Below are 22,802 nucleotides of genomic sequence, written 5' to 3' on the forward strand. Positions count from 1 at the left end.
TTGGAGATTTGATATTGGCTTCTATGAGACCAGGAGTTGGCCCTAGAAGCAGAGAAAAGTAAAGTACAGGACTAGAACAGGGCACAAAATTTTGACTAAAACATTTTTTTTTGGTGAGAAAAGCAGCTTTGGCAAGACCAAAACATTTAGTGAATTCAGGTCTATTTTGCCAGATGGTTTTGGTAAAAGTAAAAAACCCTGACAAATACCAGGAAATTGAAATGTTTCATTTTGATATTTTTGAAACAAAATGGTTACTTTATTTTATTTGAAATCACTTCATTTGGACACATCCTTAAATTTTATATTTGTAAATGTTAAAATGCTTAGAATTGAAACAAAAGTTTCTACTTCAGGCCAAAGAAAACATTTCTTTGTACCCAAAATGATTTTCTTCTCCCCCAAAATTGCCAGCAAATCCCACCTCATGCAAAAACAAACAATCTGTTATTCATCCAGCTCTATATAGGAGTAAAAGGGATGGGCCAGGTTTGTTGGTTATAGGACCCTATGTAGGAATGCAGATCTCCAGTGCTGAGTGACCCTAAATTCAAGTGGCACTGTCTAGAGCAGGGGTCTCAAACATGCGGCCCGCGGAGCTCTTCCCTGCGGCCCGCGGAGCTCCCCCACCAGGGCCAGCTCTAGAGTGGGGAGCCCAGAGCCTTTTAACTCCCAGCCGCGACTGGGAATCAGAAGGCTCCGAGCTGCCCGCCGCGGCAGGGAGCCCAGAGCCTTTTAACTCCCAGCTGCGGCTGGGAATCAGAGGGCTCCGAGCTGCCCGCCGCGGCGGGGAGCCCAGAGCCTTTTAACTCCCAGCCGCGGCTGGGAATCAGAGGGCTCCGAGCTGCCCGCCGCGGCGGGGAGCCCAGAGCCTTTTAACTCCCAGCCGCGGCTGGGAATCAGAAGGCTCCGAGCTGCCCGCCGCGGCAGGGAGCCCAGAGCCTTTTAACTCCCAGCCGCGGCTGGGAATCAGAGGGCTCCGGGCTGCCCGCCGCGGCAGGGAGCCCAGAGCCTTTTAACTCCCAGCCGCGGCTGGGAATCAGAAGGCTCCGAGCTGCCCGCCGCGGCAGGGAGCCCAGAGCCTTTTAACTCCCAGCCGCGGCTGGGAATCAGAGGGGGCTCCGGGCTCCCAGCCGCGGCAGGGAGCCCAGAGCCTTTTAAATTCCAGCCGCGGCCGGGAATCAGAGGGGGCTCCGAGCTGCCCGCCGGGGCAGGGAGCCCAGAGCCTTTTAACTCCCAGCCGCGGCTAGGATTTGCTGGGGCGGGGGGCGGCGCTCTGGCGGTTGCGGGTCGGCGGCTCCGGTGGACCTCCCACAGGCATGCCTGAGGGAGGTCCACCGGGGCCATCTGCCGCCCTCCCCAAGATGCCGCCCCAAGCGGGTGCTTGGCCCGCTGGTGCCTAGAGCCCGCCCTGTCCCCCACTTACTGCCTGTCGCCGCCAAACTCCCCTCACCCCGCCCCCCTCCCCGAGTTATTTTCTGTGCCTAAGCTACCCGCGCGCTGCTCCCCAATGTTTGGGGCCGGGTCTCTCCCCTGGCCCCACCTGCTGCCCCCACGCGCCTCCCCCCAGTGTCTCCCGGCCCCCATTTGCTGCCCCCTCACCGCCCGGGAGCCTGCCCGGGAGCTCAGGCTGACTCCACTCCTCCGCTATGCCGGCTTCCGGCATCACCTGCTGCCGCAGGGTCCTAGCGCCCCCCTGCACTAGGGCCAGGGCAGGCTGCCCTTCCCCTGCCCTTCTGCCCTAGTCCTGAGACTCTCCAATGCCCCGAGCCTCTCCAATGCCTCAAACCCCTCACCCTCAGCCCCACAGCCCTCACCCCTGCACCCCCTCCTATCCCCAAACTCCGTCCCAAAGCCTGCACCCCCACCCCCTGCCGCAGCCTGGAGCCTGCACCGAGCACAGAGCCTGCACTCCAGACCCCCTCCCCCACCCCCACCCAAACTCCCTCCCAGAGCCTTAGGCAGTAAATCTAAGTGCGTGTTTTGTCCTTTGAGTGAGGTGCATTACTGAGTGTATATATTTATTAAAACTGAAGATTCTACATTAAAGTGTCAACCAACACTGTCACAATGACATAACCAAAATTAGTACAAAATTTGACAAAACGTCAAAATTAGCACTGACGTTTCACATTACAGTTAAAGAAGTTAATAAAAAAGTTAATAAATTGACTTTTAATAGCATACTATATTTTAATACTATACTACTATATTACTCTTCTTTTTTTTTCTGCCTACCTCCAGGCGCTTCCTGCCGCCAAGCCGCCAAACAGCTGTTGGTGGCGCTTAGCACTTTCCAGGAGGGAGGGGGGAGGAGCGGGGAGCCGCGCACTTAGGGGAGGAGGTGGAGAAGAGATAGGGCAGGGGCGGGGCCTCATGGAAGGGGTGGATTGGGGATGGGGCCAGGGGCAGCAAGGGGGCGTGTCAGTGATGCGGCCCTCGGGCCAATGCACTAGTCCTCATGCGGCCCTCGGGGTCATTTGAGTTTGAGACCCCTGGTCTAGAGCACTGCATAAAGATGCATAGTAATTACTTCAGAGTCATGCTGGCAATTGGATCATGATAGATTCAACCAGGATGTAAGAGGGTTTTTGGAGTTTCTGTCTTGGATAAAGGAAGCTAGGGCCTTGGACAAGGAAAATTTAGAAATGGCCAGACTTTGAGGAGAAAAACATGCCATAGGAGAGGAAGATGTTTACAGTGTATGAATACTATTCAAAGCAGGATGGGAATGTCACTTGCTTATAAACCTAAATCATTTAGGAACCACAAACAAACCTTTGCACTCATGTGTACTAGCTATATTTACAATTTGCAGTAACTATCTAAGGACATCATACAAATAAAAAAATAGAGACCAAATATCCTCAAAACTTCTGGTAACCTTTCATCTGGAATCTCAGGCTACTGCTTCCAAGCCCGTGAATTTGCTTGTATTATTTTACCCTTCTCCACTGCTTGCTTTTTTCCACTGAATTCTAGTTTCTTAGTGTAGACAATCTGAACAATTTAGAAACTCATATTTTACCTTTATCAGCAAATAATGTTACTAAATATTTATTTTCATATGTTCAGTATATCATAATCACTATTAAAATCTTTACAACTGCAGTTTGCACAAAATTAACATTGCAGCAGAACTTGTTATGCCTAGTAATAATGTAGTAGTGTTAAATTAATTATTATAGTTATTAATTATTAATAACTTTAGCAGTGCCTCAAGGTGCCAATCAAGAATCTGAATGCTGGTGTGCTTGGAACTGTACATTCCATAGAAAGATGTGCTCTAAGGAGAAAAATGAATAAAAAAGGTAGTGTCTATAAAAATCAGTTTTATCTAATCTGTGACCACAAACATTACACTGTATGGTCATTGCATACTATCTCTACAGGGCAGTGTTAAGATTGTTTGGGTGCATTCCCATTCTTTACTGCATTTGGATTTATTTTTAGTTGAACTTTAATCCCTAATTTCCTTGTTTTTTAATGCTTAGTAATAGAGATAATTACAACATTCCTGTAAAATTTTCAAACTCCTTCGTTTCTACAGATTCTCAATCTTAAATCCAGATTGGCATAGACTTTTTTCTCTGGATATGTATAGGTGTTATTGCACTGTGTAGTCAAGATTGCTTTTACTCCTGGATGTTTGGGATGTCTATACTACTCAGTGGCAGAGCCACTAATCAAGAAAGAAAGTCATTACAAACACGTAACAAAAAATCTTCATAAACATAACATATTGTCCAAGCAATTAAGAAACTAGCTATTTTAGAGTTCTAGGATATTTCATTTATTTTGTTGGAGGGGAGGGGATGTCTAAATTAAATTAAAATAGGCTGCCAAGGCTTCTTAAGAGAATCAGGAATTCACTTATCTTGTTTTTGATTAAATGGTAGTTGTACTCTGAAAAGTGACATTATATTAAAATACTACAACTTGACTCTTTAATAGCACTTTTCATTTATAGACCTCAAAATGCTTTACAAAGGAAGGCTCCATTATCAGGATCTCCATTTTACAGATGGGAAACAGAGACACGGGTAGGTGACGTGACTTGCCCAAGATTCGACTGCAGGTCAGTGGCAGAACAGAAAATAGAACCCAGGTTTACCAACTCCCAATCCAGTGCTCTATGCACTAGGACACACTTTCCCCCCTATAGATAGCATGTAAGGAAGGCACCCTCTGTACTTAGAATCCTACCTGTGTATTTTACTGATAAAATTATATTGTTTTATTATCTCGCTCCTATTTCAGCAGGCAGGGAATGGTAACCCACACAGCTAGAAGAGCATGAGCTGGATTTTCTACTCTAGTTTGGGCACCATCAGAATTACTACATTAATTCCAATTCAGAGGCAAAATTCTGACCTCACACCTGCTCAACCTCTGTTGAACACAATGTAGCTTGCACAAATGCAAGCAAATATAGAATTTGGCTTGCAGAAATATTGAATACTGGAGACAATACACAAGACAAAAAATATTAGTTTGATTTTCAGATCCTACAGTGAATTTGCTAGGCTCACGGTTAGAATTAAAAACTTTTTGCTTGTAGACTGAAACAATTTTATATGGAAATCATGGAATCAGACATGGAACTTCACACTGCCACTTACACAGTCCCTTTTTCAGAGTTTTTGCACCATTTTTAAGGACATTGGATGAAATCTGAACTCAATGGCAAAGCACCCTTTAGCTATGATTTCACTTACTGCTTCCCCTGATATTATTCTAGGCAGAATAGATGACTTTGGAGAAGGTGCAATGGTGATGCCTAATATGACTTTTTTTGGCCCCTGACATTACAAAACTTCTCCTGAAAAAAATCTTTGTTTTCTTGGTTATAATAGCTTTGAAGGCTACAGAGTTTGAATGACAAACATCTGAAGTTTCTGAAAGATCAGCTCCTAAGGAGTAAAGCTTTAAATTCCCCAGATTTCATTTTGTATCTTGTTTTTTTTAAATGTAGATTTTAAAACCAGTGCACTTTAATCATGAATGAAGTGCTTTTAAAACCTATAGCTACACAGAAAGCATCCTTTAAAAAATTAAGTCACTCAGCATTTTTAGCTTTCAGCTTATATATAAATTGCTTGGAAGAATTAAAAAAGCATCATCTTCAACAACTTTGAGAGGAATTCTATCATCAAATAGATGTCAACAATCGCAGTTGCACAATTTAAAAAAAAATTATAACATTTGTCCAGGGAAACATTCCTGACAAATTGTAACAATACACCAAAATCTTTTTTTACAAAACCATTTAATAAAAATCAGATTTTCATACCTGGGTCTAAAGTAGCAGCAGAAATGTACAATCCTATAACCTCTTTTTCCTGAATCTTAAGAACCATTTTTAGGCTTTAAAACTACAGGAATATTAAAAGTAGCCTAATATTTCATGTTTTCCAATCAGGGCTGGATTTCTGGTCAGAAATTCTCCACATTCTCTCTCTCACCCCTTTTCCTCCCAGTGGTTGCTGTGGAATTTAGGGTTTGTGACTGAAGAATTTGGTCCCACTATACTGCAGAATATGCAGAATGCTGATTGTGACCAACTAGATATTATTGGTTTACTTGAACACTGTCCAACCTGTGCTCACATATACCTGACATTTTGTCTGTTTAGCATGAAAAAAATTAATAATTGCCTTTACTAAAGGTAGAGAAGACTAACAGGTATGTGTATAATTTTTATTTATTTATTTATTTATGAAATTTCAACCAAGGGCAAAAGAAAAGTTTAAGTCATCACTGACTTTTACATACATGGCCTACCTCACACACTAAGCAGATAGTAGTACACTACCCAGTGCAATGCAGTATCCTAACTATGTAAAACAGCAAATCATCTATTAAATGCTACATATTAGGAGGAGCGAGAATGAGATTACTGATCACTCTAAATCAGTGACCTTCATTATTTACCAGTCCCCCGAATTTTGTCATTTGAAAACTTTATCAGTGATAATTTTATGTTTTCTTTCAGTTCATTGATAAAAATGTTAAATAGCACTGGGCCAAGAACTGATCCCTGAGGGAAACACACTCGCTTGATGATGATTTCCCATTTATAAATTACATTTTGAGACCTATGAGCTAGCCAGTTTAAATTCATTTAATGTATGCCATGTTAATTTTATATCATTCAGTTTTTTTAAATCAAAATATTGTGCAGTATAAAGTCAAATGCCTTACAGAAGTCTAAGCATATTACATCAACCCTATTACATTTATCTACCTAACTTGCAATCTCATAAAAAATATATCAGGTTAGTTTGACAGGATCTTTTTTCCCCATAAGCCCCTACTGACTGACATTCATTAATTCTTTATCTAAGGGTGATGGATCCCTAGCTGTGTGGAGGGCTCAGAGGGGACTGGGTACCTGGATGGGGAGAGAGGTTTGGGGGTTGCTGGCTGTAGGAAGTGTGGGAGGGCTTTTTAGAGAGCATTTCAGGGGGGAACCTAGTCATAGGGGATGAGGACAACATGCCAAATGGGCAAGTTTTGAAGTAGTTAATCAAATAGCTGGTCAACTATCTAGTACATTTTTTTAAATGCCTTTCAATTGTTTTGAGAATACATACTGTCCATTAATAATTGCTTAAACCCTTAAAAGATTATCTTTATATTTAATGGGAACTACACTTTGTATTTAATGGGAACTACAATTTGTTGCATACACAATTTTCATATACTTTTCATATCTGTAAGCACACAGATATGAATATTTAATCAGACTATTTCCATAAGAGAGTCTTATTTTTTATTTGTTTTCTATTAGGGTTATTGTTGAGTTGACCCTTTTATACTGGTGTTAACCTAAAGTGCATTATACAACCATTAAATTAAACAGAGTTTTATCTGCCAATTCTGAATAGAAATACTATTAATCAAAAGACATGTAACATAACTGCTAAAGGAACAATGAGGACTTAAGTACAAATATGAAAGCCTATAAGTGCAGTGCCAATTAGTGCTGTAATTTTTCTTATGTCACAGTGTTGTTCCAGTTCCTAATAGTGTCATTCATTTACTGTGTTAGATAGGACATGGAGTTACCCTGAAGGTTTTATGGCAAACATCATTAGCTTTGAAATAGTTCAGCCAGTATACTATAAATTCTCCTTTTTATACTTTTGGACAATATTACTTGATCCTGCTATAAGCTACAAGTAAAGGAATACAGCTTTTTATTACATGAGGCTTGGTGGAAGTCTATTACATTTGAATTGTGCTTTAATATTTAACCTGAATATACTAAGTTACTATAAACTTGTAGCTTCTGTAACAAGGCTGCTTTACCATCAGTGCTTCATCCCCCCACCACCTCTCCCAACAGGAGGGGCTGTGGTGCACAGGCTCTCTACACCAAAGTCAATTTCACCCTGAAGGATGACCAAAAAAGAATTTGTAAAATATTGAGCCTGTGCACTGTTTTGCTACTTTCTGGTGCAAGAGGAAAGCTAGAAAGGTATTTTTTTAAACAGGGTGAGCAGGCAAAAAAGGAAACAGGGATCTACTTCTGTGACTGCATCTGCACTGAGACTTTTTTGCAATCTTCCCACTGTCACTCTAGCATCAGTACAAATCCACTGGCATTATCACCAGTGGGAGAGCTTGTGTAATCTGGACACCAGAGTTTACCACTATGTCAAATAATCCTACTTAACATATTATATACAAGTGGCCATTTTCACACTGCTGCAGAAATAATAAGTATTTATGGAATTCCCAGCCAGTGTACTTGAATTCTCAAGTTTAATGTTGCTTTCACATGAGTATTTGCATATCTGAAATACTACACCATTTTGACTTGAGTGGCTAAATGTGGCTTTAGGTGTCCAAATTTAAGCATCCAAGTTTGAAAGTTTTTGACTAAATTTGCTGAACTATTCAGTGAAATATAGGAAAGTTCCTCAAAAAGTGATTTAGAAGACACAAAGACACTTGAGACTGAGAACTTGCAACCTGATCCTGCAAATACCTATGTACAGGTAGTCCCCCTATATAGTACCCCTGCTATGACATCCAAGAGGAAGCCCTCGGTTGTTCTCTCTTTGTAGCAGCAAGGCATGAGCAATGTGTAACTGACCATTCCCCCATCCAAAAAAAAAAAATTACTACATTAATGCAGTTGCCAGGAAAAGTAACAATGACCAAAGAGATATTTGAAAATAACAGCAGGTTTTCCCACAAACAGGGAGGAAAGAAGGCAGGGGAACAACCCGATCAGTTGACTGTGAAGGAAGAGTGTGGCTGAGCAAACGCCTCTTATTAAACATCCCTATAACTCTCAGCACAGATAGGGAAAGAGACTGAGTTTCAGGGCCGCCCAGAGAGGGGGCAAGTGGGGCAATTTGCCCCAGGCCCCGGGCTCCCCAGGGCCCCCCATGAGAATGGCTGAGGCTCCCACCCCAGCCCCAGCCCGACCCCGTCTCTGTCCCTCTTCTGGAGCCTCAGCGCATCCAGCAGCATCCCTGGACAGCGGTGCAGCTGCGTGCCTCTGGCTGGGCTCCTGAGCCCCGCCCCGCTCAGAGCCACGTGGTAAGGGGGCGGGGCTGCAAGCTCCAGGCTGAGCGGAGAGAGCTGAGCTCCTGGAGCTCGCAGCCCAACCCCCTTACCACACAGCTCTGAGCTCAGGGGTCCCGCTGGAGCCACGCTGCAGCTGTCAAGGGAAGCTCCTGGATGCACTGAGGCTCCGGGTGAAGAGGGAGCCGGGGGTAAGGGGCTGGGGCTGAGGGGGTTGGCTAAGGGGCAGGAAGTCCCAAGGACAGTCAAGGGCCGCCCAGGGGGGGCAAGTGGGTCAATTTGCCCCAGGCCCCGGGCTCCGCAGGGGCCCCCAAGAGAACGGGTGAGGCTCCTGCCCCGGCCCCGCCTCCGCCCCTCTCCTGGAGCCTCAGCGCATCCAGGAGCATCCCTGAACAGTGGTGCAGTGTGGCTCCAGGGGGGCCTGAGCTCCGCCCCGCTCAGAGCCACGTGGTAAGGGGGCGGGGTTGGGAGCTCAGGCCCAGCTGTAGCTCGTAGCCCCGTCCCCTTACCACACGGCTCTGAGCGGGGCGGAGCTCAGGAGCCCTGCTGGAGCCACGCTGCACCGCTGTTCAGGGACGCTGCTGGATATGACGTGCTGAGACTCCGGGTGAGGGGGAGCCGGGGATAAGGAGCCGGAGGGGGTTGGATAAGGGGCAGGGAGTCCCGGGGACAGTCAGGGGACAGGGAGGGGGCAGAGGTGGGGGGGCGGTCAGGGGACAGGGAATGGGGGGGTTGGATCGTAGGCGTTCTGGGGGCTGTCAGGACTCAGCGGGGGGGTGCATAGGGGTTGGGGCAGTCAGGGGACATGGAGCAGGGGTGGGGTCCCTGGGTGATGGTGGGGGGTCTCTGGGAGACGGTGAGGGGACAAGGAGCAGGATGAGGTGGGGATTTTGAGGGGGGGCAGGGAGTTGGGGAGCAGGAAGTATGGGGGGGTCAGATAGGAGGCAGGGGCAGGCTGTTTGGGAGGCACAACCTTCCCTACCCTAAAGCTCATTCAGCAGTTTGAGGCTTGCAGAAGAGTTAAGCTGATAGCTTTTCCATTAGGGCTATCATCCCTTTCACTTCTCAAATGCCAAATCATAGTCTGTATTTAATTTCAGTGTCATAGGGAAATTCATGTCAGGGGAGGGTAGCTTCATTTAAAATTAGCCACTGTGGGAGGGATCACATGAGAAGAGCAATATCCTATACCACCTACCTCCTTCCCGACCCTACCAAAGGAGACCCCCCTCCCTGCATTCCCTGAGGCTTCAGAGGGGTTAATTCAGTGGTTCTCAAACTTTTATACTGATGACCCCTTTCACATAGCAAACCTCTGAGTGCGATCCCCCTCTTATAAATTAAAAACACTTTTTATATATTTAACACTATTATAAATGCTGAGGCAAAGCTGGGTTTGCGGTGGAGGCTGACAGCTCGTGACCCCCAGTAATAACCTCGTGACCCCCTGAGGGGTCCTTACCCCCAGTTTGAGAACCCCTGGGTTAATTTAATTTTAGCACCCTGTGTCCATTCACATGCATGTGCTATTTTGAGCATTTCAGTTTTCACAACATAGGCTCATAACAGATTCTGGAACAAGCTCAAATGCTCAGTTCGTGGAGTATGTACATAAGCTATACTAAAGACAAACCCACAGTAACCATCTCCAGTTTGTGAGGGACCCCATGGAGCCAGTCTCCTGGAAACTAATAAATGCATGGAGGTTAAGTCCATTAATGGCTATTAGCCATGGGTAAGGAATGGTGTCCCTAGCCTCTGTTTGTCAGAGGGTGGAGATGGATGGCAGGAGAGAGATCATTTGATCATTACCTGTTAGGTTTACTCCCTCTGGGGCACTTGGCATTGGCCATTGTCGGTAGACAGGATACTGGGCTGGATGGACCTTTGGTTTGACCCAGTATGGCTGTTCTTATGTTCTAACCTAAATGAACCCAAAGTTATGGAGACAGATACGAGTCAAGGAAGCCAGCAGAGTATCAGAAACCTGGAAAAATCTCTGACTGGATGGGCTCAGGCGTTTGATCACAAGCTGAGGTGGTTCAAAAGTTTTGGATTTATTTTGAGCAGAATTTTTTTATTGCTTCTTTAAACAATCAAACAAAGCAAGCAGCAAATATTTGGCCACACACTTCTGAAACCCCAAACCATATTCAGGTTTTGGCAGGCTAATTTCAGCTTTTCAATTAAAAAAAAAAGAACAAATTTTGAAGGAAAGTAGACATTGTCCTTGATTTTTTTCTGCTTTTTAAAACCACCTAGTTTTCGATCCAGAAAAAGTTTTGACGGAAAATATTTGTCCAACCCTTTTAATGAGCTTTAGTGCCTTTTAGCACTAGCTGATGCTGAGAACCAGTGATATCTTGTAAAGAAGTTTTCTCAAAACTGGGTTTGTGCTGAGATGCAGAAGGTTTATTTTTCCCAGGGCTGCCCATGAGTGCGGAGCAAGTGGGGCAATTTGCACCGGGCCCTGCAGGAGCCCCCACGAGAATATAGTATTCTATAGTATTGCAATTTTTTAATGGAAGGGGCCCCCGAAATTGCTTTGCCCCAGGCCCCCTGAATCCTCTGGGCGGCCCTGCTGAGTTTGAAGGGTTTTAGCATTCCCCATCAGATTTAGATTTTCTCTGAAAAAAACATTATAGTAACTTTGTGTAGAGTAGAGGTAGTTGGGAAATTTCTGTCAAAATATGTTTTTATTTGTTGGTTATTTTTAATATGGTTTCTGCAAAAATCAAAGATTTTGCAGATTTCTTTTTATTTGCTACCTGGAAAATAGAAAATATTTAATTTGGGTTCACTTTACCCCAAATAAAAATATTTGGTTATTTGCACAGAATCAAAACATTTCATTTCAGGTTAGCGTGACATTAATCTACATTTTTGATGCATGAAAGCTGCAGTTCAGACACTGCATAAAATCACAGAAATGTAGGGCTGGAAGGGACCTTGAGAAGTCAATCTAGTCCATCCTCCCACATTAAGGCAGGACTAAGTATGCCTAGACCATACCTGACAGGTGTATCTACCCTGTTCTTAAAAACCTCAAGGGACGGGGATTCCACAGCATCCTTGGAAGCCTATTCCAATACTTAACAGTAAGAAAGTTTTTCTTAATACCTCACCTAAATCTCCCTTGCTGCTGATTAAGGCCATTAACATTTCTTAACATATTTGAAGACTTATTCGGACCCCTCTCAGTCTTCTTTTCTCAAGACTAAATGTTCCCAGTTTTTTCTACCTTTCCTCATAGGCCAAGCTTTTCTAAACCCTTTATCACTTTTGTTGCTCTCCTCTTGACTCTCCAATTTGTCCACATACTTCCTAAAGTGTGGTGCCCAAAACTGGACACAATACTCCTGCTGAGGCCCAATGAGCACCAAGCAGATTGGCACAAGAATCTCTCATGTATTATACACAACACTCCTGTTAATATACCTCAGAATATTTGCCTTTTTTTGCAACTGCATCACATTGTTGGCTCATAGTCAATTTGTGGTACACTATAACCCTTATATTTTCATGGTAATCATTGTCTTCTGTGGACTGGGTTTTGTGGATGGACTATGTTTGCCATGGTGCATCACCTCCCCACTGGCTGAACTGCCACTGTGCATCATAGGATTCCTGTTACTACCATGCATCATAGGAGAGGCAGTCCAGCTAGGGAGCCTGACACAGAGGACAATAGAGGCATGAACTACAACTCCCATGTGTCACTGCAGGCAGCTCAGGCAGACCTAGCCCAATATCAAACCAAGCCAAAATTAAATGTTTCAATTCAGTTTGAGAAACTGAATTGAAATTTTTAAAATTCAAAGTTTTCAGAATTTTTACCATTTCAATCAAAATATTTCAGAATTTTTCATTTTGAGACAAATTTTTCTGTTGTGATTTTTTCTTTCTGATACAGGAAGATATTTAGTTTTCATCCCATATTGAAATTATCTGCAGGATGAATGTACGACCAATTCTAATGTATACCCAAAAACCATGCCTCACAAAACTGTGATTATTGTTTTCTCCCAGAGTTGTGTCCCTTAGCAGAATGCAACCTATATAAACAGACTAAGATTTTTTTCACAAAAAAATTAAAAATACAGGAACACATAATAACTACGCAGTTAATGTAAATGGGACAAAATAGACAAGTTTAATTCTCAGAACATTAAAGGCTACATACTATAGAAAATATCAGTAACCTGTAATTTAAAGGGCTGCTACTATTTATTAGTCTACAGTTCATAAAATCTTATATAATTAGAAGCATATACTTTTCTGTCAATGGAATAAATTGAAATTCTATAAAAAAGATTCTCCTTATTCTTGAGAAGACATTTTTTCCAAGAATACAATCTATGTTGAACACCTGCAACAGAAACAACAAGAAGTCCTTGTGGCACCTTAGAGACTAACGAATTTATTTGGGAATAAGCTTTCGTGGGCTAGAACCCACTTCATCAGATGCACGGAGACAAAGTGATTTAAAAGTATGGAACATTCTTATGGAACATTCTTGGACCCTTAGCATAGTATTGTGTCTGGGGTTTTCTTACTTCTGTCTTTTTAATGTCATTCACCATCTTAATGGAGGAATAAGTCTATATAATTTCCACCCTTTTTTGTTGATTAAGCCACTTTGAAGATTTCATTTACTTTTAAAACATGAATTTTTTAGTTGATTTGTTTATTGAATAAAGAGATACACATGGAAATTACCTTTGATTTCAAGAAATCAGTAAAACTTGCTTTTTTTTGCATACATTTGATCTGTAATACTTTACAGTTTTAAATAAGTTAATCACAGTGGCAGATTACAGGCATCATTAGTCAATTATGCACACCACCGGGTAAATGAAATAGCAAATGCAAGAGTGCAATCAGCCAAGATGTCTGCAATCGTTATTGAGAAGAGCATATATAGTTATAAATGAAAGGCACCATGGCCACAATTCAGACCTGGATGCATGCATGTGAAATTCTATTAAGTTACAAAGATATTCACTCAGCCACATTAGGTCTCAGCCGCATTAGGTCTGGCCACTTATGTTTAAGCTTTTTAATCATTCCAGTTGTTATAAATCTGATCTGCTGATAGTATGCAAACACATTAGTTTCTGAACCACAAATTGTTTGGGGGTTTGGGGCAATGACAGACATATCTATCCATTTGTCTAAGTAATTATTTCTTAACCCAGTGTACACTTCAGTGCAGTAGTGATTCACTGGAGAAAAGTATTTTCAACCTCATGGGGTAGATTATTTGAGATATATAGTGGAACTAAGAGCTCATGTTTAGACATATATAATTAAAAACTTTATCTAAAGAAGAAAATTAAATACAAAGATGTTAATGCAACATTACATTTGAGAGTTTATATGTCTACAAGTTAGGAAATTCAAAAGTAAAGTTTCCCATAGCAAGAGTACTTCAGCCACTGGATGTAGCTTTTTTGACTATTGGTCAAGTGTTCTCAGCAGTCCATTCTGTGATTGCTTAAATCCAGGCCAGGACATTGTGTTCCCACACAAGCTCTGCCTGTTGAGGAAAACTAGCTGTTTTCCTCAGTAGCTTAATCCAAAACCCATTGATGTCAACGGAATGACTCCTATTGGTTGTATTGGGTGCTGGACCAGGACCTATGGGGGACAGAGAGTCAAGGAGATACACCGTTTGGGTCTGCCCAGCATTGTCACTAAAGAATCTGCCATATTTACTACATCTGAGTCTCATCTCTTCTCTGCCACAAAAGAGGTTACTACTTAATCAAATTTCAGTTGCTTTTGTAACTAAATGTTACTGCAGTATTCCTCAGGTTTTCCCTATATTAAATTTAGGTGATATCACATTAACATCTAACCACAAAAGTCAAAATGTAAAGTTTGTAAGAGTGACACCTGTACTTCACATTTATGTAGCACTTTTCATCCCAAATTACCATGAAGTGCTTTCCAAGGAATACTATACACAAGAATCACTTACTTCATCTCTTAATGAAATGCAGGCATCTTTGTGATGAAACTAGGCAACTATTTAGCAGTGCATAGTATTAGACAGTAGATGAGGGGCAGGACACGAGAAAGACTGTGACAGGTAATCAGAATGTAATCACTGTTGTTTTAATTTGGCCTCAACACCAGCAACATCACGCCTACTCTCACAAAAATGCCATAGAATCTTTAATATCTATACGTGATCAAGAGCTCAACTCCATCTTTCTTCTGAAAGACAGGATTTCCAGCAGCACAGGACTCATCACTAGGCTGAGGCAATTAATTCATTACTGAGTCAGAAAGACTAGACATAAATTAGAAGAGATTATCATCATTTTTAATATTTTTGTCTCCGCTAGTTTCCTTATTATCCATCATTGTAACAACTGCTTTATATTTATCAGGCATTATTCCTGTAATCTTTAACATCTCTGTAGAAATATTGCTCCATATTTGTAACAACTCCCACTATACACCTCCTTAGTTACTGTTCAAATTTTCTCCTGTCTTAAATTAAGCAAATCTAATATTTGTTCAGTGAGGTTAAGGCCAGAAAGCTAAAGGGGCAACTCCATCCCAGTTAGTTTCCTAGAATCCACTTCACTTTGCTCCCCTTTAAATAGTCTTTACACACTATAGAACAGAGGTGGGCAAACTCAGGGCCAGTGCAACCCATTTGGCGACCTAGACAGTCGCCTAGGGTACTAGCATTTGGGGGGTGCCATTTCGGGTCCTTTGGCAGCGACCGTCGTCCTCGTCGGCATTTAGGCGGAGGGACCTGGGGCAGGGGGGCGCGGGGAGGGCCTCCTGCAGCAAGTAAGGGGGGGCGCGGCACGCAGGGGAACCGCTCCCCGCCCCAGATCACCTCTGCTCCGCCTCCTCCCCTGAGCACGCCGCCCCGCTCTGCTTCTCTCCCTCCCAGGCTTGCGGCGCCAAACTCGAACTACCCTTCTATAGAGTCTCCTTCCCTGGTCCTATGAGTCATCACCTTTACAAATGCCTGTATTTTCATGTACTACATCTTCAGATTGCTATTTCACCCCCATTAAAAATGCAAGCATTAAAATAAGTGCCAGATTTTCAAAAGTGCTCCTCATGTTGGATGTCGAGTTCTTCTGAAAATCTGTTGTCTCATATTGGGAGCTATTGAGTGCTGATCACTTTTGAAAATCTGGAAATTATTTAGGCACCTTACTGGAAGCTGAGCTCCCCTGGAAATCTGGCCCCAGATGAAGTGGTTGACCACTCAAAACTCTGGCCTACGTGCTTCTATCTCAGGGGAACTTCAGCTCTAGTTTTAGAGCAAAATTGTAATTCCACAACATGACCACCAGATGACAGCAGTATCCATTGAATTTATTTACAAGCCTATACAAAACAAACATGGGGAACGTGTAATTGGACAGTGTAAAACTGTAAATCTTGCAGACGCTCTTAAAACATAAATTCATTGAGTAAAGTATTATATATTTATTTCTATTTTACTTACATTGTCATTTGCTACGGGGTCACATTGAGAATAGAATTAAAACTGATATATTTTCATATTACATGGCACATGCTTTGTACATCAGAAACCAGTTATGTATTCCCTTATTTATAGAGTGATACACTGTAAACTACAGAAGAGGAGAAATATCTGTTGCTAGTGAAAGATTAAACTTAAAAACTGTGATTTGTAACACTAATTCCTCCAAAAGACAAGGATACAGATACTTAGGTATTCCAGGAACCAGGATCTTAGTTACCAAAAAAAAGTCAGAAAAACTAGCTCCTAATTTTTTGAGAGAGAGGTGAGGGAGAGGGGGAGAGGAGCAGAGAGGAGGGGAATTAAGAAAGAACCTTTTCATTATCCAAAATCCCAAATCTCCCATAAATCCAATAAAGCTATTTCAGATCATGGCTAATACACAAACATGGATGCATTAAAAAAAATAAGGAAGGGGTGGAGCTCAGAAGGATTTTAAGGTGAATTTTCTCTGTACAAAATACTACAGCCCACAGGATGGGGGGGAGGGGGAGGGAGAAATCCATTTCTCACCCCTGCAGGTAACATGCTAAAGCCTTGAAGTATGAGCTTTAGAAACATTAAACAAACTGCAAGGGACCCTCAGGTTGTCAAGCCCTGCTGCCCACCATCACAAGCCACCCCATCATACAATCCCTCTCATAAATATGTTCAATTCTGTCTCAAATCTAATTATGTTGTTTGCACCCCCAACTCCTACTGGGAGGTTGTTCCACAACCTCACCCCTCTGATAGTTAGTAACTTTCTTCTAATTTTCAGCATGAATTTGTTCATGACCAGTTTATACCTATTTGTTCTTGTGCCAACACTGACCTTTTAATTTTACCCTCCCTGGTATTTACTCCCTTAATGTACAGAGCAATCATATCCATGCTCCTCTCTAAGATAGGCCCTCCCTTCCTCTGGTCATCCTAGTAATTTTTCTCTTCACATGTTCCAATTTGAATTAACCTTTTTTGAAAATGGGTGACCAGAATTATTCATGGTATTCCAGATAAGGTCTTACCAGTACAATAGCATTAATACTTCTCTATTACTATTGGAAATGCTTTGCCTGATACATCCAATAATTACATTTGCCTTTTTCACAGCTGCATCATATTGGTTGCTCAGTCATCCTTGATCAGCCCACACATCCAGCTTTCTGTCCTGCTCCGTCACTTCTAACTGATTAGCCCCCACCTTGTAGCAGAAACTCTTACTATTAGACCTTAATTGTCTGATCTTGCACTTTGTAACACTGAATTTCTTTTCATTTCTGTCACTCTAGTCTTCAAGGTCATCCAGACCTTCTAGTGTAATATTCCGATCCTCCTCTGCATTAACAACCCTCCCAAGTTCGTATCACAAGCAAATTTCATTAGCACACATCTACTTTTTGTGCCAAGGTCACTGACAGAAATATTGGATAATCATAGAATAAGATGACTGGAAGGACCTCAAGACGTCATTTAGTGCAGTCCCCTGCACTCATGGCAGGACTAAGTATTATCTCTAGACCAGGGGTCTCAAACACACGGGCTTGTGGAGTTATTTGCTGCGGCCCGCCAAGCTCCCTGCGGCTCCCCCCACCCCCAAGTTATTTCCTGTGTCTGCACCTGCCACCCCTCTCCCCCCCCCCGCAGTGCACCACATCCCCGCTTCTCTGCCTACCGCCAGGCGCCTCCCACCGCCAATCAGCTGTTTGGCAGCACTTAGCACTTTCCAGGAGGGAGGGGGAGGAGCAGGGAGCTGCGCGCTCAAGGGAGGAGGCAGAGAAGAAGCAGGACAGGAGTGGGGATTTGGGGAAGGGTTTGGAATAGGGGCAGGGAGAGTGCGGACTTTCGGGAAGGGGTTGGAATGAGGGCGGGAAAGGTTGGAAGAGGTGGGGCAGGGGCAGGGCCTCATGGAGGGGGTGGAGTGGGAGCGGGGCCAGAGGTAGTGGGGTAGGTGTCAGTGATGCAGCCCTCGGGCCAGTGTACTCATCTTCATGTGGTCATTTGAGTTTGAGATCCCTTCTCTAGACCATCCCTAGATCAGTCTTTGAGGAACTCCACTAGCAACCTCCCTTCAGTCTGATAATTCACCTTTCAGCACAACCCAATTCCTTCTTCCCTTTAGCCAGTTCCTTATCCACCTTACAATTCTTGTACTAATACTCATTTTCTCTAATTCAACTAATATTTTCCTATATGGAACCATGGCAAATGCTTTACTGAAATCCAGGTATATTAGATGTACCATTTTTCCCTTATCTAAAAACCCAGTTATTTTCTCAAAGAAAGAAATCAAGTTAGTCTGGAACAACTCACTTTTGGTAAACTCATGTTGCATTACATCCCCTTTTCCATTTACCTGCATGAATTTCTTCACAATTCTTTCCCGAGTCTTGCATACTGGCGAGGTCAGGTCTACCCGGGTCTGTTGTTGGTTTTTTTCTTTTTTCCTTTTTTTTTTTTAAATATAGGTACAACATTAGCAATTCTCCAGTCACATGGTACTATTCTCAGATAGGTTTTAATAAATCTGTTTATGTCACTAGCAATCACATGTCAATATTTTCATTATTCTGGGATTGAAATTACCCAGTCCCCTCTCCAAAGGAAATTTGTTCCAGTGCTTAACTATTCTGACAGTTAGGAAGTTTTTTCTGATGTCCAACCTAAACCTCCCTTCCTGCAATTTAAGCCCCTTGCTTCTTATCCTAGCCTCAAAGGTTAATGAGAACAATTTTTCACCCTCCTCCTTGTAACAACCTTTTATGTACTTGAAAACTCTTGTGTCCCCTCTCTGTCTTCTCTTCTCCAACCTAAACAAACCCAATTTTTTCAATCTTCCCTCATAGGTCATATTTTCTAAACCTGTAATCATTTTTGTTCTTCTCTGGACTTTCTCCAATTTGTCCATGTCTCTCCTGAAATGCGGTGCCCAGAACTGGACACAATACTCCAGTTGAAGCCTAATCAGCACAGAGTAGAGCGGAAGAATTACTTCTTGTGTCTTGCTTACAACACTCCTGCTAATACATCCCAGAATGATGTTGGCTTTTTTTTTGCAACAGTGTTACATTGTTGACTCATATTTAGCTTGCGACCCACTATAACCCTTCTCGCCCCCCGATCCCTTTCCACAGTACTCCTTTCTAGGCAGTCATTTCCCATCTTGTATTTGTGCAATTGGCTGTTCCTCCCTAAGTGGAGTACTTTGTATTTGTCCTTATTGAATTTCATTCTGTTTAGTTCAGACCACTTCTCTAGTTTGTCCAGATCATTTTTAATTTTAATCCTATCTTCCAAAGCACTAGCAACCCCTTCCCAGCTTGGTATTGTCCACAAACTTTATGTGTGTACTCTTTATGCCATTATCTAAATCATTTATGACAATATTGAACAGAACCAAACTCAAGATTGATCCCTGTGGGATCCTACTCAATATGCCCTTCCAGCTTGGCTGTGAACCTCTGATAAGTTCTCTCTGGGAATGGCTTTCCAATTAGTTGTGCACCCACTTTACAGTAACTACATCTAGGCTACACTGTTTTCCCTGATTGCCATGGTTTACCAATTTTTTTTGACAGATTAAAGAAGTGTGGAAGATGCCAGACCTTGGCTGGGAAAGGTCAGAAAATAAATCTAATTATCTACAACATATGTAGTTTTTATATTCCTATCTGACATGACTGTGAGGGAGAAATTAAGAGAAAGGTGTCCTCTGCCACAGTCTCTGATAATACACCAGAGGAGCAAATACAGCCTAATATATGAACTACTATATTTGCCTCACTATGGAGAAAATCCGTCCTGCTTTTAACAATTCCTCTGACTAATATGAATGGTGAGCCAACATGACAAATGAACTCTAATAAAAAAACAACTGATAACACATATTGAACTAAAAGAAAGAGGATATGGGGAGAAATATAGCAATATATTGGCACAAACAAAAAACCCACTGCTCAACAATCCTTGCGACTCTCTAGGGGGAGAGCAGCTTCCTTACCCTTTCAAATCACCAAGATCAGCAGGACAGTCCAGAATTGTCTAAGCTCAAGACAGTAGCTGGACCAGCAGCTGGACCCAAAGTCGGTATCAACCAAGCCCTTCATTTGTACTAGGTCTGGAGACTCCCTCAATTGACATTTTCTCCCTGCCCCTCATGTGCCATGGACTCGGTACCCCATCTGACTGGGCAGGGTCACTGTAGCATGTGCTGTTCTAGTATCCACAAGATCCTTACCCCTACAGGTAAGTGGATGAGTGGAGTGTTACACAAGAACCAAACCACTAGAGATGCTGTAGGTGGCATGCTCTCTGATCTATCCTGGCTGTCTTCTGCCAGTTTCAGAGTCAACAGTTTCTTGATAAGAAATTTCAAAAACTACTCCACGGTTTAGACAGATCAGAATTAGGACTGTATCTCTGGAATGATGAGCATAGTGTCTAGGCAGAAGTAAATAATCATAACATCTTCCCCGACTTTAATGCAGTGAATCCCTAGTTGCAGGTTCTTCTTACACTGAAGGATTTAACAAACTGTAAATCAGATTCATGCCCCTTATGGGTGATGAAAACCAATGGAGGAATGCCTTGGCACGGGTCAGTAATGTCCCCCTAAGGAAGCACAAGCTGCCAGCAACTCAAATACGTAGCATTTCAGCCTTTGATCAGGAAACTCAACCACTGCTCTCACTGGCTCTGCCCTCCCTTTTGGGAGAAAGATTATTGAGAACATGGCAAGTATTCAGCTCTAACAGCATCCAATGCATCCTTCAAATTTTTAGTCACCACATTTTTAGTCATTCAGGTTTCAAATTGGACATGGAATAGAAATGGCAGTGACTAGTAGGTTTACAAGTCTTAGCAAATGCCATCTTGGTAGCAGACTATCTCCTCAGGATGCTAGTCGGGTACATTTAAGCTGCAATTAAAAACCCACATCTGGCCTGTGCCAGCTGACTTGGGCTTGTGGGGCTCGGGGTAAAGGGCTGTTTAATTGCAGTGTAGATGTTTTGGCTCAGGTTGCAGCATGAGCTCTGGGACCCTTCGACCTCACAGGGTCCTAGAGGCTGGGCTTCTGCCTGAGCCTGAATGTCTACACCACAACTGAACAGCCCAACTGCCGTGAACCCACTCCAGCCATGGGTATCTAACTGCAGTGTAGGCATTCCCTCAGAGGTCAAATGCATCTGCTAAAATTACTAAACCTTTCAGTGACATTTAAATACCATGGACAACTGAGGGGCCCAGTGCAGTAATAATGATTCCCCTCACTGCTGTCAAACTTTACAGAGGTCAGTGCTCTTCCTCTCAGATGGGTCTAAGGTGTCAAATCTCTCTTGGCTGAAATCTGTTCTCTCTCTTCTGTAATAATTATGTGAAGCAAGCAGAGGAAGATCATGAGGCAATATGGACTACAGAGTCATCAATATTCTGACAATAATCCATTCAAAGTAATCTCCTTTTCACTGGACCCAGGAGAAGACATTTCATTACTCTCCAAATGTCTGGCAGAAAGAGTGTTCTGGATTTGAGACAGTTGGCTGAGTCTCAAGCCAGATAATATGAAGGTCATGCTGATTGGGAGGGGGAAGCATACTGAGGAAGTGGCAGCCTCTTCAGGTGAATGCATCTGACTGTCTATTGGCAAAGAAATGAATAGCTCAGTGTCTTACAGATGCATCTCAGTTCCTGCAATCCCAGAAAGCCACAGTCAACAAAAATCCCTTTGTCACCTTTGTCTGGCCAAAATGGTTTTCTTTCAGATGAGGCCTCAACAGAGTCATCAGTGACTGTGTAACCGCTACGCTAACGTACTGCAACATGCTTTACTTGAGATTATCCTTGAAGGCCACTGAGAAGCTTCAGTTTGTGCAAAACATGGATCTCTCTCTTCTGACCAACATGCATGAACTAAAGCATGTTATACCTGTGTTTTGCACTCTGTACTGGACACTGTTCAGCTTCCACTTAAAATTCAAGGTTCTGATTACTGTGTGCAAAGCCACAAATGGGCCAAGAGTCAGTGAGTACCTGTCACTATCTGCCCCAGTGTGTCAGCTCAGTTGTATTTATGGAGTACCTCAGCTAATTCTCCCAAAAGGAACTGGGAGCAAAGTATTTTTCATAGTAAGCCCCAGCCTACTGATAGCTCCCACCAAAAATACATCTGAACATGAACTTGGCTGCATTTGGGGAGCATTGTAAAACATACCTCTTTGTCCAGGAGTCCTTTTTACCACCCTGATTTGGAAGGCTAACCTGTGTGGGTAAGAGATATTTAGCCTCTGAATGCCCTCAATACTTAGCATCTCTGCTGAGTTAAGGGTACAAATTAGTCTCCTCCTGTCCACTAATGATTGGGGCTGAGATCAAATAGCCATCACATGGTTACAACACGTGATCACTAATAACCTGTACCATATATTTCAATTGATGACTTGGAGGTTAAAAGCCCTTACATACCATCACTAACCACTTGAATTGTTTCCTTGCCTTAGTATATCCACTTCTAACTTGCCAGCTTGTCAATATCTGAAACTCCGTTTTCCATTCTTAAACAACATCTGACAGTGTGAATACACTAAGATAATATCTCAAGTACTGAAGAGATTTTAACAAACTCTTAATAATTTTAAGACAAAATCTAATATCTAAATGATCCCCAGGTTTAGCCAGCAGCTCTAAATTATAGAAGCATCTTAAAAAATTTTTATATTTAGGCAAATATTTTCAGTTTATAACTAATTATTAAATTTAAAAT

The sequence above is a fragment of the Mauremys mutica genome, chromosome 1 (assembly GCF_020497125.1).
Source record: "Mauremys mutica isolate MM-2020 ecotype Southern chromosome 1, ASM2049712v1, whole genome shotgun sequence".
In the NCBI taxonomy this organism is placed as follows: Eukaryota; Metazoa; Chordata; order Testudines; family Geoemydidae; genus Mauremys; species Mauremys mutica.